General features: G+C 41.9%; 1 long non-coding RNA gene across 2 annotated transcripts; it reads right to left on the bottom strand.

Annotated features, from left to right (window-relative positions):
* Positions 1–12,610: 12,610 nt before the first annotated feature.
* Positions 12,611–14,766, bottom strand: LOC120728070. Of its 2 annotated transcripts, XR_005694637.1 has the most exons (3): positions 13,525–14,766; positions 13,259–13,450; positions 12,611–13,175 (listed from the first exon to the last, which is right to left on the bottom strand). It is a non-coding gene; the product is annotated as an uncharacterized LOC120728070 (long non-coding RNA). The 2 variants fall into 2 exon arrangements; XR_005694636.1 differs by having other exon boundaries at positions 13,259–14,766.
* Between the last annotated feature and the right edge of the window lie 3,598 nt (positions 14,767–18,364).

The following is an 18,364-nucleotide window of genomic DNA, read 5'->3' as shown; positions in this document are numbered from 1 at the left end:
CATTTCAAATAAGCCAGAGCTGTTAGCGGTGTGGAGGAATCCCAAAGCTCACTGACGGTTTGATCTGTTTTCACTTCTCTTAAGAATCTCACAGATGCAATCAAACTGTAAGGGGACAAATAAAAGCATCACATCTCACCCGTATGTGGCTGTACTCTGATATATTTTCTCTTTGGTGACTCATTACAGCCTGAGAATAGAAATACGTGCACATGGAAACATGAGAAAGAGAGAAGTGTGATCTAGCACAATGAGTCAGCCCAGGAGTTGTTTCTCTGGAGGAGAGGTTAAAATGCTTAAGTTTTTATCTTGGGATGAGAATGAAATAGTTTTTTTTGTGGGAGATTTTCTTTCTTGAAGGGAATATGTGAAATGCAAGTTTAACATGAGGAGGGTTGAAAGCAGCACTTTTTTCCCAGAAAATTGTCCCCGCTCCAGCAGGCGATAAAAGAACTTTCCAGCACTCAGCTACAGACAGTCAATCCAGATGCATTTCAACAAGGCTAATATTAAGTCTGTTTTACTCCATTTCTACCAGCATGTTATATGCACAGCAAGAGAGAAGATATGTTCACATGTATTCAAACATTAAAAATGCATTGACTGGAGCCCTGTTTGCCTCATATTGGCAGCTCTGATATCGGCTTTTCTACCTTTACAGGACAGCTTTGAGTGCACACAGTGGTGCATTTTCAAAAAAGACAGTAACAACTGGGGACTGTGTAGACCTTGAGCCATATACTGAGGGTGTGATTGGATTTATTAAAAAATGCAATGATGACGTGACTGTTATTAAATCTGTCAAGCTGCATTCCACCAATACACCTTGGCTAACTGGGGAGATCTGCTCCTTGTTGAGGCTCTGTGATGCTGCGTTTACAGCTGGTGATATAAGACAGCAAGAAACAACCTAAAAAGAGAAATCAGGGAGTCTAAAAAGCCTCATGGGAAAAACGTTGTCCAATCACCAACACCAAAGACATGAGGCACACACAGACAACAGAGCACTACAAAGATAAGCACTGCCTCCTAGCAGCCTGCAAGGTCCAGATCACATCCCAGGTTGTGTGCTTAAGAGCTGTGTAGAAAAGCAGGATGCCTTCATGGACATGCTCAGTATCTCCTCCAGCCAAGCCAGATCGCCATTCTGTTTTAAAAGCACCACCATAGTACATCTGACTCAAGACCTGAAATCAAGTCTCTATGAACAGCTGTTGGCCTTGACCCCCACAGTCATGAAATGCTTTAAGAAGCTGGTCATGAATCAAGTCATACCTCCCAACTGATCTGGACCCACCCTGTTTCACCTCACTCTGACTCGTGACTTACTCACTTATGGAGTGAAGACCCAACAACACCTTCGCTCACTCTGCAGGCTGAAGAAAGTGGACCTCCCCTCTTTTACCATATTTTACAGAAACACCACTGAGCAGATTTTTACTCACTGTATCTACTCCTGTTTCTGAAACACTGTGACAGAGGAAAGACATAAACTGAGCAGGGCAGGTCACACTGCTGAGGAAATCACTGCCACATCTTCAGGACCTCTATACTGAGGTGTAGGTGCGACTCAGTCAGTTTGATAAAGGCCTCCATTCACTCTCATGGTTTGTACCTAGTAATGCAGTCTGGACAAAGATGCTGAAGTATCGGATCAAAGACCACTCAACTGTCAAAAGGCTTTTTTTCAGACAGCATTCAGACAGCTAAACCTGAGTGTGAGGACTGTTCATGAGAAACTGTGATTGATTTTTACTGTATGGAAAGATGATGACAGCTGCATAGAGTCTATATAAAAGACAGAGGTAACATGATGTAACGTCAGTGGTTGTCTGTCAGGGGAAGCAAGGCAAGTAGTTTTTTTCCAGTGAAATCTAATTATAGCTATCAATTAAAATGAGATGAGATGAGATGAGATGAGATGAGATGAGATGGCCTTTCTTTGTCAGTTGCAGGTCTTTTGCCCACAACCGAGATGACAGATCTTGCCGACCGTACATACAATACAAACATCACATTGGGGAGACAAATCAAAGTGAAAGCATCGCAAACCGAATTCTGTCCCATAATCTTCTCTCATTGCCTGCTTGCTCCAGCCTTACTAAAGTTACGGTTGGTTATTGTGCTGGAAGCAGGATGAACTCCGCTTGCCTTTGATTCCACTGAAAGCTAAAGCATCTGTTGTTTTCATGGGTGTGTCTGTGTCCTGAGGCCTTCTTTTGGTTGTTGGTTAAACTCCTGCTGTTTAATTGGAAACTGAGGGTAGGCTAGTGTACTAGTTAATCTGCCACTGGCTCTGCATCGACTGTTCTGAGATCAGTTACCATCAGCACTTGTGTGGAAACAGATCTAGCATTAGCGAATGAAAAAGGGTTCTGGTTTAGCACTGTAGCAGATGTGTTTTCTCTTACTGACAACCTTGGCCAGCATGTGTGATGTAGATAAATGACAGTGCTGTATGATAAAACTCCTTTAGCATGTGAGCAATGGAAGCCTCCATGATAGCCTTCAATGTCGTGTTTAATAGAGCAGGCAATAAAAAAAAATATGGATAATTTTAAGCTCTAAAAAGTTTTTTTAAATCTTTTACCACACAGTTAAAGGCATACAGCTATAAAGACCATTTTATTTTGTATCAGGCTGTAAACATGTTTGTTTTTACTGGACAGTTGAATATTTTAACATTGTTCTAAATTACTTTCATTTTTTAGCTTCGAGGGTTGCTTTGAAGAGAATGATAAGACTAAAAACGTCATTTATTTCTAAAGAAAACCCAATAAAATAGTTTCCTGTTTATCTTTGATTTAATTTTACTAAAAGTTAAGTATTTTATTTATTTATTTTATTTTTCATTTCCAAACACAGACACCAAATCCGTGCTTGTTTGTTAAAAAGTTCAGTTTTTACAGCTACCATGATCTCTGAGAAAATTTGGGAATTCAGTAAATAAATAAATAATTTTAGAGATCATACAGTGGGAAAAAATAAATAAGTAAAACCCTTCCATCTTTACCTAGCTGGAATGGAAACAGCTTTAATGTTGTTTTATTTAATTGTTTGAGGGAAGTGACCTTCTCAGTTCGCCCTCAGTGTTTCTGCATTTTGTCATCAAATTAAAACCTTTGAGTACTCAAAGGTCAGTAATGCCTGAAGGTCAGTGTGTGATCTCATTGGTCCTCCAGAGATGATGTCACTGTGGTATCAGGGCTTACTGCTCAACACCCAATGACATCACTTCCTGCAAAACCATGGAAAATTTGATTTCAGATGAAATAGTGAGGCCAAAGTCGCTCTGTTCGGGAATGTGTGTGTGTGTGTGTGTGTGTGTGTGTGTATTTGTCTTGGCTGTGGTCCTCTATTAATCCTGTTCAGTCTGACATTAAGTGTTGTTCAGGTTGAGAAATGAATTACCCTGCAGGGTGGCTAGCACACACATTCATCACCGTCTCTCTTTCTCATACAAACACGCACGCACACATGCACGCACGCACACATGCACGCACGCACACATGCACGCAGACACACACACACACACACACACTGTTCACATGTCTAGCTGCAGTATTTTCCTGTCATTGTGTTTCGGTGGCAGCAGCCGTCCTCCAGTACGATGGTTTCTGTGCCACACTTTTCATCCTGAGCTGAACCTCTGTAGCACTCTGGAAGAATCAATCTTACTCCGACTGGACCTTCAGGTTTATTGATTTGAGACCCTGAAAGAGACAATGAAACACAGCGGTGTGTATTTTGCTCTCTCTGCCACTAATAAGTACCTGCAGAGAATGTATAAAATCCCCCATTTTTGAGTAATGTCTCTGCTGGGTAAACTGCACATGCATTCTGATTTCTTTTGTTCTCTCTCACACTTTTAAACATGGAAATGGTGACTGACCAGTACAGCCAGCCTACCTCACCTTTGAATTGCTAAAAAGGTCAAAATTGAGCTGTATATGTCAACTCTTTTGGAAGGAAGGGTCCAGCGTTTAATTTTCTTACCCTGTTGCACTGTGCAAGCTGCTTTGCAACCCACACCACGCCTCATCATTAATGCTCTGACTTACTTCAATCATTATCATGTCTGTTTTTATTCAAGAGCATCCTGTCAAAAAACTCGATATTCTGTTGTTCCTTCATCTGCAGAAGAAGATCAAGAAAAACTGGGATTAATGGGAAAACATTGTAACATTTTTAAAGGAAACAAAGTTACAGTTATAGAAACTGACTGACAGCAGGTTGTTCTGGATTCACCCAGAGGTTTGTTAAGTATCTGTGAAGTATAGTCGTGTTGATCTCTCGATGAAATTTCATATATATTTGCCATTGCATCAGAAACTGCTGGTTTTTCAGAGGTAAGGCAGTGAGGACAGGTAAAGCGTATGCTGTGTCCAGTAATAAAACCTTACTTTGGTATGGAACTTTGACCTTATTTCCAAGTCTATGTGTGGCTTTCCTGCTGGTTTCACAGCTCTCGACCAGACTGTGAACTTTCCATGAATTTTTTGAACAATACAACATTAATGATCCTTTAAAGGTGCTAGCTAAAAACAGGAAGCCAAGGTCACTGATGTTGCAATAATGGAAGACCTGCTTTCAGAAAGGAGAGTGTTTAGTCCTTGATTATCTCTCTTCTGTTTTGTACATCACTGATTTAGTCAGGTTAATTTGGTTATTTCCACCTGCAGTGAATTATATTTGGTGACACTGGCCTGTTCCTCCCCACCATTGCATTTACACTGTTGCAGCACAGAGCAGGCATCAGTGACAGCACGAAAAGAAAATAGTGGAGGTGGGTTTCACAGTAGCTTGCTGCAAAAAGGCGTCTTAAACAGTGGACAGTCTTCATCTTGCAGGACTGCAGCTGGCAATGACTTTGTGGCCTGCCTGAACTAATGCTATGCTCAATTTGTGCTGTCTTACATGAAGAGACATTGCTATGCCTCTTAGATCAGTTTGTGATTTGTAGATCACAAATGCATAGCTTACAAATTTGATGCTCAGAATCTTATATAAACTGTTTGGTGTGATCTTAAAGGCTCACGAGGGCTCATAGGTACAAATGACTGCTTTACTAATATTCTAAATCATAATGCAGGATTTTCTCTTCATTGTTCAGTGAAAAAAAATAATCAGAAAATTTATATATTGTTATTGAGGTGGATGCGACCGTTACTCAAGACACACATTTTTGATTTTTAGATATTCGGATGCTCTGAATTGGCTTGATTATTAGAAAGCTGCAGTGAGAGAGAACAAGCAGCATCACAGTCAGCTAATTTGCTGCTCCATGGAAGACATTAGAGGAGGATAATGTAGTGAGTCATGCAGTCAGAGTGCTCATGTTTTAGTGAGAGGAGAAAAAAAGAAGAGAAAATGTGTGCTTGGTGGGTTTTTTATGTTTTTTATGATCCTCGCTGAGGTACAGTGCTGTGCAAAAATCTTGAGCCACCCCTTATTTCTTCATATTTTTCCAGTAAAATGGGAAATATGTACAAATTTGTACAATTGTAACAACCTTGGTGAGTCATATTTGATAGGAGGACCTTTACTTTTAACAGATCTTGCTTAGGAATTGTTCTTGTAATTTCTTTGTTGGCTGCCTGTTGCACTGGGAATCAAAATCACACGCTTGAATGCCTTCTCCAAGTCTGCAAAGCACATGTAGACTGGTTGGGCAAACTCCGTGCACCCTCGAGTATCCCTGAGAGGATAAAGAGCTGGTCCAGTGTTCCTCCTCTATCTGAGGTTCGACTCACGGATGGACTCTCTTTTCCAGCACTGGCAGACTTTCCCGGGGAGGCTGAGGTGTGATCCCCCTATAGTTGGTCCCCCTTCTTAAAGATGGGAACCACCACCCCAGTCTGCCAATCCAGAGGTATCGCCAATTTGATCCAAAAACTTTAATTTTGGATTCATCCATCCATAAATTCAGTTACCATTGATATTCAGTCCAGTTCTTGTTTAATTAGAGATACCTCAGACTTTTCTCCTTTTTCAGTAAAAACCTTGAAAGACCTTCAAAAGGCCTGGAGAATTAAACTCAACTCCACAACACTTTGCTGCTCCATCCATCTTCCCATCAGCTCTGACCAGCTTCCCTGTCCCTGCTGAAGAGAAGCACCCCCAGAGCATGATGCTGCCACCACCATGTTTGACAGTGGGGATGGTGTGTTCAGAGTGATGTGCAGCGTTTTGCATTTTGGGCAAAAAGTTCCATGTTTGGTCTCATCTGAGCAGAGCACCTTCTTCCACATGTTTGCTGTGTCCCCCACATGGCTTGTGGCAAACTGCAAACGGGACTTCTTATGGTTTTCTGTTAACAATGGCTTTCTTCTTGCCACTCTTCCATAAAGGCCAACTTTGTGCAGTGCACGACTAATAGTTGTCCTATGGACAGATTCCCCCACCTGAGCTGTAGATCTCTGCAGCTCGTCCAGAGTCACCATGGGCCTCTTGGCTGCATTTCTGATCAGCGCTCTCCTCGTTCGGCCTGTGAGTTTAGGTGGACGGCCTTGTCTTGGTAGGTTTACAGTTGTGCCATACTCCTTCCATTTCTGAATGATGGCTTGAACAGAGCTCCGTGGGATGTTCAAGGCTTGGGAAATCTTTTTGTAGCCTAAGCCTGCTTTAAATTTCTCAATAACTTTATCCCTGACCTGTCTGGTGTGTTGTTTGGACTTCATGGTGTTGTTGCTCCCAATATTCTCTTAGACGACCTCTGAGGCCGTCACAGAGCAGCTGTATTTGTACTGACATTAGATCACACACAGGTGCACTCTATTTAGTCATTAGCACTCATCAGGCAACGTCTATGGGCAACTGACTGCACTCAGACCAAAGGGGGCTGAATAATTACGCACACCCCACTTTGCAGTTATTTATTTGTAAAACATGTTTGGAATCATGTATGATTTTGGTTCCACTTCTCACGTGTGCACCACTTTGTGTTGGTCTTTCACGTGGAATTCCAATAACATTGATTCATGTTTGTGGCTGTAATGTGACAAAATGTGGGAAAGTTCAAGGGGGCCGAATACTTTTGCAAGCCACTGTAGTAAAGAAAACAGTCCTAAAGCATGAAGTCCAGTCTGAGGAATAAACTGGCAGTTATCCATGTTAAAACCATAATCTCTATCACCGCTTGATATGTTTTTTAAACCTTCTTGCAGATCCATTTTGCTTTAATTAGAAAGACAGTCAGAGCTTATCTTCATACTTCCTGTCAGGATGTCTTTGCAGTCTCTGCTGTGAGTGCCGTACCTGCCAGCAGTGCAAATAACACAGCACTCCAATAATAAACCTGATTCAGGAGCTCTGTGGACCGAAGCAGACAGCAGGTATTTTAACAGACACTGCGGTGCTGTTAGAGTCCAGAGCACAGGGCCATTTGTCTCCTTGTCGATGGTATTGACAGCTTCAGAGCCTGCTGGGAGCCTAAAGAGAAAATCAACACTCCACAGTAAACAGGATTTATGTCCAAATAGTGTTTTCTAACGAACTGAAAAGCTGAAGTGTCGAATCTGGAACACTTGTGTGATTTATTGTGTTTCAGTTAGGTGGCGTCCCTCAGGACTGATAATTACTTTTTTTCCATTTCTTTTCTTTTTTTTATACAATGTTAAATCTGTGGATGGGGATTCTGGGCATAATTGTAGTTTTACAACTTTGCTGGACAGAAAAGCTTGTTGAATGTTGAAAACTGGACTGTGAAAGATTGAGCTGATGAATCTTCGCGTCTCCTGAGGTTTCAGACTGTTGGTCAGAATCAGAATAAAGCCACAGAGACGACGTGCCATATGTGAGGCATCCAGACTTCTGCTGGTGGTGTAATTCTGTGGGAATGTTTCCTTGGCACGCTCAATACCAACAATCATAGCTTGAATGCATAATAAGCATTGTCACTGATGGCTCGCATCCCTCGATGGCCACAGTCATTCTCTTAATGGCCACTTCTACCGAGATAATACTTCATGGCAAGTCTAACTTGTCTAATGAAACAGTGATTTCAGTGGCCTTGAGTGGCCTCCTCGGTAAGCAGATCTGGACTGAGTATAACAGCTGTGAGATGTGTTGAGACCAGGGCATCAAATACTGTTTACTAAAGCTGCTGGTGTCTTGCAGAAATGCACAAGGCGTATTAATGAGATACATTTCCAGCGTCATCAGTTATGGTTGTAGGAGGATGGGCCTTTCAGTCCCAACTCATCATAAATCGGGGCCTCAACTTTGCATTTAATCACACAGGGTCAGCGTAATCCTTGATCCCACAATCCCATCCAAAACGTAACCACGTAGTTATTCCAAGCCTGAACCAAACGAGTGAGCAAAAGCCAAAAAGCAAAATAAGGCCAATGCCAGTGGACATGTTGATGTGTTGGATCATCAGGTTTTCTGACGGAATAGTGGCATCGTACAAAATTACTGCAACAAATAAAATCTCAAAATGCAGCAGAATCTCATAGGAAGGGACACGCAATTTCCACTCAGTGTGGCTCAAACCTTGTGTTTGTGAGGGGCAACCAATCAGAAGAAAGCGGCCTTAAAGGGAGGGCAGGGCTAAGAGGGAGGAGTTATTTATATTTACCACAAGTTATTTAAGATAAACAAGACAGATAACAGTGTGAGATAAATTAAATTATTTTGAACTGTCAATCATGCAGCGCTGTTCTCGCACTGTGTAAGAATAAAATATTGAACTGGAAACTTAAAATTATAGGTCCATTTAAAACAGATAAACCAGTAAACAACTAGTAGAAGCATAGTGTTTCAATGTTGCCTTCTGGCAAACACTTTAAAACAATAGGAGCTTGTAAATGCGATTAGTACCAGCCTTATTACTAATATTTCAGTAAGGTGTAAAGTTTTCTGTCAGTGGTTCTGACTGAGGTGAAACATGTTCAGGCGGGCTGAGAATGCACCACCTTAATATGAAAAATATGCGTGACACAGTAAAGGGAAAGTCAATCTGTATTTGGTTTCCCAGCCATCAGCAGAAATCAAACAGGTAGGACAAGCTGAGTAATGGCTTTTGGTTTCCCTGAGCTGCATACTTGACAGATGCACCAATCTGCTCATTAGATCTAAACATTTCTTGAGCGGATGGAGACAGGAGAGGAAATGTCACATGCATCTTAATAAATCATGTATCCTTAGAAGCACAATTATTGATTTGATATGTTTTAGAGTAATTCTAACCAAAAAATTAGCATGCCATTTAAAACTGGATGCAGTAAATTAGCATAACCTCTTCAAACATGTTCTACAAAGCAGACAAACCTCTGGGTTGTCACTATCCATCCATTTTCTCACACTTAATGTAGGTCTGGTTTGACTCGTCTCTTCCTCCCATCAGTCGATCAATGATAGTGATAGATGGATGCTATTTTTCAAATGCCAAAACTTTCAGGAACTTGAACCAAGTGGTTTTAAAGTCTAAAACTGACAAGACCTGAGAACCTTGACTGAATGCTGCTGCCTAGACTCCTCGCCTCTGTTTGTCCACTGTGAACTCCTGTCTGTGACCTTAGGCCTATATAAGGTTCTCCAAGCACAGAATCATGGCCCTAAAATAACTCTTCACATAATCAATGGAAAATGAAAAGCTGTAAAATGCCATCTGCGTTTGGATGTTTCAAACAGGAAGGCTGTCAGCCAGTTCGTCTTCAGAACGCATCTGGTGGTAAAACAGGAAAAGTCCATTCTGACTTGGAAAATCTGCACGGACGAAGATTCAACCTGAAGTCGGAAAAATGTTAGTGACCTAAATAAAATAGAAAAACGAAATCTTTGTTGGTTGCCAGAAAACTAAGGTCAGTGGTTTGACCTTATATATTTCACCGCAGTTCACTTGACAAGAATACTTAGAAATCTCCGCTCACCCCCAACCGGTTGCAGCTGAGTTTTTACTTCCCACTGTTGCCAAGTGAAGCTTGAGGAAGTTATTTTGGCATACAGTAAGTGCCCAAGGAGGAACTTATACAAGAATGAATGGGGAACAACCCTGTATCAGTTTCTATTGCTCCTTCTTCACATCCACGAGCTAGTCCAGCATTATTGTTCGTCTCCAGCACTGCTCCTGCCTGGGTAAATATATCCACTCGGAGGCAGATCAGGGCTGCATCATCCCTGGCTGTCACATTTTCTTTTGAACCAAGTAAACACTCTGTGTCACTTGGGGAGGCTGCTGTATTGTTAATGAGAAACAGTAGAAAATGCTGCTGTTTCTCTTAAGTTTCCTGCATACATGCTGTAGTTTATTCAGAGTTTGCTGCTGAAGCATCCAATTCACACTGTTTCTTCTGCACGCCTAATTGTATCTTACAGAAACTGCATTTAGCATTAACATCTGACAACACAGGATTAGAGCTTAATGCATGGGGTGAATTGTTATTCATTTATTTAGTTTTGGCAAAATATCGATCATGTATATTATGTTCAGAGGGATTTCTAAGATCCGATATGTTAAGAAATTATTTCAAGTAATAGTGAAATTTTCAGCGACAGTCGTGTAATTGTTTATCACACGTTAACGGTCATCGGTTTTAGGTTAGTGGATGGATTTATGTTGAAACTGTAATTAAAAGATCTTGCAGATCTTCTTTTCATGGTGGTTTGTAGATGATGTTTGGTAAATTCAGTCTGTCAGGAGTAAAGCTCTGCATCTTCTACATAATATTAATATCATGTACAGCAGCTCACCAGGCAGCCCCACATGTTCGATTTGACAGATTTTTATACCACATGTTCCTGACTCAGCTCCAAAAAGCCTCCTCCTGAGACTGGAGCAGCGTCTCACTATGTGCCCTGATAGAAAAGATCCTGTGATCATCTCCCAGTGGTGTCTTCTTCAAAGGCTGTTTTCTTGTATTTGTGTCAGTGTTGACTTGGACATAAACCACTACAGTGGACACTGATGTGTCACTCCATACCCTGCCATGTTTAAAAAAAATGAAAAAAGTACATGTATATAAGTTAAAAAATGATTTTTTCATGCCTAAAGATGAATAAAAATACTTCCCGATTGAGGTTTTCATAATTAATGCATGAAAGGGTTAATGCTTCTTGTTATTGCTAAACTTTGCTTACCTGAATTACAGAGCGGAAGTTCGTAAACCCTTCATCCAGGTTTGATGCAAACGTCCTCAAATTAAAGCTAGTAGTCTGCACAATAGCCTGAACATGGTTTAAACAGCAAGAAAATGTGCGCCCAAAATATAGGAATCAAACTTTATGTATGCTGAGAATGAAGGAATGAAAAAGAAATATAATTTTGCCTTTAGGAAAGATCAAGGCCGGGAATAAAAGTCTTTGACTGATCAAAAGCCTGAGCCGCTCATTATTCTCCACAGCAGGCCCAAGAAACAAACAGAGGCCTCATGTAACGTCAATAATGCTGCAATTTTAAACTACAGCAGAGAGTCAGCAGCAGCAAAATATATTCGTGCACTTTAGTTTAACCATAGAGAATCTATTAGAGATACACATGGCCACCATAATATACATTTTACTGGCTTTTAGCTTTGATGACAACTGAAGGATGCTGCACATTTTATTTTATTTTATTATATTTTCTCCTACTGTACCATGCTGCTGAGTGACTGCTGCTCGTCAAACACATTTCATTGCAATGTTGACCCTGTGCTAACTTGCATATGACAAATAAAACTGAAAACATTCATAAAGCATCTTGTAAATAACCCAAAGTCTATCTTTATTTTACTATAATGAGACATAATTAACATTGTGTAAGATGTTTAACTAGTGACTGAGCTGGAAACTAACAATTCAATTTGAAAACTAATTTCTCAGACATCTGTACAGTCAGGCTTCTTTTTGCAACCAGATGACTGAACCCCTGCTGGCCGTTATAAAGAATGCAGTTTCAAGGCACTTCAAGATTGGTTCACTGTTCAGACCTGGAATAATAATAATAATAATAATGATGATGATGATCTGTCACATAAAAACTATAATAATCACCAGTGTGATGTAAGCAGCTGTTTCTCACTCAAAGATTAACATATTATTATATAATATTATTGAGAAAGAAAAACCTCACCTGGTAGAAAATGTATTTATTGAAATTGTAAGATGTCAAGCATGAGCTGTAATGAGATTGCTGAAACTTGGATCCCCTGTCATCATCAGTTGTTCGGTAACAGGAAACCCAGCCACACTTCTCAGGATACTGTAATGTATATAGCCCCGCCTTCCTCTGTGACCTCATGTATACAAATTAAAAAATGTCCACGCTGAACATAAAGAATGTAAGTGGAATTCATGGCAGAGCGGTGTGGGTGTTTTTCTTGGGTGATTTCTTCCATTTGTCTGCAGATGTGTTCTCACAGGCTTGTTAGTGTGTTGCAGGGGATCGAGTGCAGTTCAGTCAGTGAAGGCTTGACTGCAGAGAAAACAGACTGCTGAGTAAATATCTGCAAGTCTGTCGATGATTTAATGTGCATTTTTTCTGTAAATGCCTCAAGGCTGAAGCAGCTGGACAACTGCTTTCCCAGGATGCTTTACAGCTCAAAGACCCGGGAGGGGGTGTGTGTGTGTGTGTGTGCTTAGCAACTTGGGCAGATTTCCAGATGGTACCATTCCTGTGCCGTCCTGGAGCTGTATGCATTCACTCACACAGAGATATTAGAGATATGCGCGTGTATACTTTCTCTGACTTGCACATTCGTGCTAATAACGCTGCTCTGGTTTTCACCTACACCCCGAAATCCCTCCGGGTGCATTGTAGCCTGGTCTGTTTCTCATTAATGTGTCTGATGTCTCTCTGTGGGTCACTGTAGCTTTGCACTCTGTACAGTAAAACAGAGTGACGCACAAACAAAGAGCCAATGCATGATTTCTACATATCTGAGGAAGTCGTCTCCCAGGTGTTTTGATCCGAGGGGAACGTCGGTCAGGTGGAGTTCCTCGGTTCTTTTGTTAGGATCATGTGTCACAAAACAGCCGGAGGCCGAGCACCAAAATTCTAACCCACGTGCAGAAAACCCAAGGCGGAGGCAGAGTAAAGGGTTTAACAAAGGTTTATTTACTAACACCAAAAAATGACGTGGTTGGATTTAAGGCTTGACACATGGGGCATGAGGGTCTTGGCCAGGGGAGTGGGGATAAGCAGGGGACAGGTCCAAGAAAGCAGCGGCAGCTGGCTGGTGATTAGGTACGTACTGGAAGAGAGGACAGCAGTGTTAGAGCGGTAGCCAATGAAGGGTTCTGGAGAGGGTGGAAGCTATGAAAATCTTCGTCTTACTGTGCAGGTGGGAGATGGTGTGGTCCAGGTGGGTTTGGTGGTGTGTGGCAGCTGTCCTGAGCGGCGAAGGTCCAGAGGTGGTGTAAGGGCAGGAGGGCAGGCAGGTGAGGCAAGGAGATGATTCTGAAAGCAGGCGGGTTAACCAGATTTCCAAGACGAGTGGTTCAGTGTGATGGAGTTTTCCTGGAGTAACTAGAGCATGAGATTACAAGGTTAGTAGAGCACTTGAGATTCATAGACATGACGCGTGAGGCCTGGTTACCAACATAGGGTAGTTGACGAACTGGCGAGGATGCAGTGTCAGCAAGCAGCTTAGATCTCCAACCTGATTGCCTCAATCAGCTTCAGGTGAGAGAGGCTGTAGGCCCTGCCCATGGGTGGATACCAGGGAGGTCCAGACCTTCAATGGAATTTTACAGCCACACACCCAGACCATGACACAATGTTTCTTTGATACATAAATGACTTCACAATTTCTACTGTAACTCTGCAAACACACAGCTGCACACGTGGACACAAACAGGTATGAGACGATGAAAATGCTGGAAATGGAAATCAATGAGCTAACAGCTTTTGTCTTAATATATCAAAGTCCTTCCAGAAGCAAGTCTTGGTGCTCAGCAGCCATCTTTGAAACTTCTGGTAAGGTATTCTGAAGCTCTTTAATTAATATGAAGAGAGCAATAAAGTTAATTTCAATGGTCACCAGGACATAAAAACTGCACAGAACAAATAGTCTAATCAGATTTAATAAATGCTAAAAGTTTACTGGCTCTGATCAAAGTAAGGATCAAAATGTGTCCTTTGCACAAGTTTCACTTCTACAAGACATGCACATAGTTACACAACAGTATGTTTAATTAACAGCTCAGATCCAGAGAGCCAGCACAGTCAGTGGCTCTGTCTCCTCCTGCACACAGGAGGGAAGCAAAAAGAAAGAGAAATCTCCCCTTTAAACTTCCCCCTTTAAGTGTAAAGAATTACAAGTGTATAAAAAAATCTGCATAATGACATACTGTATTCTGTTTCTGAAACAATCCCCAGAGCAGGCGTTTAAAGGGCGTTCTCACAGAGTCCCTGCTTCTGGCACCGTCAGCGGAACAAATAGGCCGTTAGAACACTAAACATCTGATTTGCTCACTGCACCACCGAGGATTCCCTCAGCCTGCATATTTCATTCTGTTTAACTGTCTGCCATTATTCATTGCTGCAGTAAAATTGCAACGCTGCTCGTATCAATACTGCAAAAACCTGCTGGACAGAGTGGAAACGTTTTGATGTGGATGCTAATGCAAGTTTCAGCCACGGAAGCCAGTGAGTCCCAGGAGCATAAAACTACAGTTAGTGCTAAAGATGGTCTACTGAAAAAACCCACACTTACCAGCAACTGGACAACGCAAGGTCACACCCACCTACGACCAGCACTTGGTGATAGTGGGAATGAAAAAATCCCTTTTAACAGGAAGAAATCTCCAGCAGAACCAGGCTCAGGGAGGGGCGGGGCCATCTACGGCCATCATTACATTCCATGTAAAGTCTGTTGTGTATGATTGGTCTGTAGATGCACTCCAAAAATCAGGTACCACGAATCTTCTCCAAGCATTCATATGATATGATGCATGTATGTTTATACAGATTACATACTGTACATGGAAGTTAGCACGTGACATCATATTGCGGGTGAATGTGAATAGGCAGATTTTTTCAGAAAATTGAATAGATTAAAAGACACTAACTGAAAAGGTTATTTTTCAGATTAAAAGTTGCCTTCACTGCTTCTCTGTGCTTGCAGTAAACAGATTGTGCCTGTTGAAAGTCAGGCTATTAAATCCATTTAGAGTGCGATGCTAAAAGTCGAAATATTTTGAAGTGAAGGCACTCTGTGCCGTGAAAACATGCCACACTCTCAGCTCTGTCAAGCACATGAAACAGCAGCTCGTTTATGGAGAGCAGGAGGCGGCAGAGGAGGTTTCTGCTGCCGTGTTAGCCGGGTTTTGTCAGCTGACTAGTTCATCTGCCAGAGGCTCGTGTTGGTTTCTCAGCCAAGAGGCAGACCTCTCTTAAAACTGAACTAAAGAACCAAAAACACTCGTTTGATTTACATACAGCACACACATGTACATAGTTCACGTTCACGGTCACATCAGAGATGGCTGGCCGTAAAAAAAGTTCATGTGTAATGTGTGGACAAACACTCATTTTCCTCTCTCGCATTATTTTTTCATCAGTTCAATCCGGCCCATCTTCAAGAGTTAGCACGAGCTGTGCCGTTTAGTGAATGTGTTACAACATGTCTGGTTATAGTATCAGTAAGATTGATGGTCACTCCCAACATGTCATGTATCAATGAGGAGGATTACTATTGTACAGAGATGTGTTTCAACCCACCATCTTTCCCTAAGAAGGCAGGTTTTAGTTCCTGAGCCTAACCAGCAAGTGGAAGCGACAGTAAAGTGAAGAAAAAAAAAGAAACTGTGTCCAAAACAAAAAGTTCTCAAGCAGACACGAATCGGTGTCCGGTTTGCTGCTAATCCTGGAAAGTACACCTTCCTATGAGGATTTTGGACATCTCTTAAACATGGCTGTTATCTCTTGGCAGCTGATGCAGCTGTGGCTGGAATGTCAAGAGTAGCCATGCTAAAGGACACTGTGTGCATAATGGAGAGACACAGCGGGTACCTGACAAAGCAGCACTGTACAGGAAAACGGTGCGCACATCGTTTCCTCAACAAGTACAAGATACTTCACTCGTCTGCAAAGCATGAATAACGGTAAAGGTGTTGTGTTCATGTCATCGGTGACACAACCAGCTGGTGGGAAAAATGAGTTTATGTGAACTGATGTTGAGATTTAAAGCACAATCCTGACAAAGTGCAAGATCGACGTGCACTTTAGGTCCTGTGACACACCTGGACTAATATGGTCCCTCGCTATAACGCGGTTCACCTTTCGTGGGTGGCCTCGCTGTTTCGCTGATTTTTTTGTGTGTGTAATTTTGCATGCTTTTTTTTGTTTTGTTTTCGCTTTTTTTTTTTACACCGCATTGTGTTCTGTGTCCTGATTGGCTGTAGGCCATTGTCAAACAATCCCCTCCGTGCCGTGTCTCCTTTACAGTACAGAATGTGTTCAGCTTGTTAAATATACGTAAATCTTTGATCGCTAGCAGTGTGGAAGATGCTAACCATCACACAAAAAGTTGGACTTGTGGATGTGCTAAAGGAGGGTAGTATGGAAGGTTTCGGATTATAAGGCGCATTAAGCGAAACAAAACAGTCAGGCTTGCCTGGAACTCTGAAGTCTATACCCAAACGCCATGACCAAAGATGAAAATGAGAATTGATACAACTGCAGAGGCTGGACTGCAACATGTTCACAGCTTTGCTACAGTAATACGCTTTACCCTGACCACTGCAGACTTCAGTCAAACTGTCACTGAACAGGAGAAAATAGTAATGCATCATCCACCATGTCAAATCAACAGTGGCACAACGTCGTGCAGCAAAGACAACTGTTTTATTAGCATGGCTGTTTCTTTATATTCATGTTCAGTGATAAAGTAGAACGACTTGTTTCTGTTTTAGGGGTCGTGTAATGGTTTTATGCAAAATGGATGCAAAAAACGAAGGTTGTGCGACATTTGCGCACAACCTGAGAACAAATTCCACCTGAAATTCACAAAATATCAGCGCGGCTGTCAAACACGATCTTTCCAAATATCATGCTTTCTCTGCAGCCCTGTGACTCATCACAGGCACTAATAGAAATGTCAGAAACACTGCCTTTACAGCCTCTTACTCATATGAAAATGTGACATGTAGCATGAAATTGTACCAAAAGCTACACACGAACACCTGTGTTTGAAGCTCGTCTTACTGCCTGCTGGTTCCTGAACATGCTGCTTCATTTACAGCTCCGCACCGCGTGAGGGAACGCTGCCTTGATTTGGTTAAGTAACCCTGAACAAAGATGACTGCAATCTGCGAAAATTAACTTCTAAATGCACGAGTCTCCTCACAGACGATTTTCGGATGTTAAAAGCCCTCTTTTTAGAAATTGCACTCAGTAAACCTGCTGTGGCCCTGCTGGAGACTGCACCGTCTGCAGGTCTTCACTGCACGTTCTGTCTGCGATGTCTTTACCTGCTGGATTCATAAGCCCGTTGGACGTGTCGAGTCGCTGTGACATTTAATTTAATTGAATGGATCTGAATTCACCATTTAACATGTCTGCAAGTGTTTGCACGGTGCTCCTTGGAAAGGGCATAAGTAGACTTCTTGTTCAGTTGAAACTCAGCACCCGTCTCCCCCCCTCTGCCTCTCTCTGTTCGCTCCATTTAACTGAAGCCACCAGCTACATGAATACCCATGAACAGCCAGGAGCTCTGCCAACAGCTCCATTACAATCTGCACTCTACCTCCTCTTCATCCCTCCCTCCCTCTTTGTTCTCTCTCCATCGCTTCACTCTTTTCCCCTGCTCTTCTTCTCTTGCTTCAAATCTCTCTCTACCTTGTACTCCATGGCCAAAGTATGGGGACATCTGAATGTTGCACCTGTACAAAGTCCACTGATAGTCTGGTATCTAAATAGACACGCCGGCTCCTCGTTTATGTGATACTGATAGATGCCAAAGTAGTAACTATTTCTAGTTTGCATAGATCTGAAAAGGAGTTACTCAAAGTGTCACAGTAAGCCCATTTTGATTGTTCTTTATCAGCATGTCAGTAAAATTGACTGTTTTGCAGATAAAGTGCAGTCGTATACGTTTTTTTCAGCTTCTCCTCACTGACGCCAAATTTAAGCTCCTGTAAATCTTGTTTGTAACCTCTCATCTTGCAGCAATAATGCACGCGTGAACTCGAATCATTCCCTACACAGTCTGTAGCCTGAAGCTCTCCACTGTGTTTGTGGTGTTGATGCCTTTTGGAATATTTTAATAGAGTTCTGTGAAAACTAATGTGGCTTTCTCTCGCAAATTCTAGGATTTTATTAATCTGTTTAGTCAGCAGATTCGCGTGTCTGGGCTTCACACCTGTAAAGTTCATGAATGCAGCACGCTAACCAGGCGAGCTAGCTCTGCCCTCTGGTCACGTGTGGCTTAAAAACAAA

This window comes from Simochromis diagramma, unplaced genomic scaffold, assembly GCF_900408965.1.
Source record: "Simochromis diagramma unplaced genomic scaffold, fSimDia1.1 OVJJ01000308.1, whole genome shotgun sequence".
NCBI classification, from domain to species: Eukaryota; Metazoa; Chordata; class Actinopteri; order Cichliformes; family Cichlidae; genus Simochromis; species Simochromis diagramma.
This window is presented reverse-complemented; position numbering and strand designations above follow the sequence as displayed.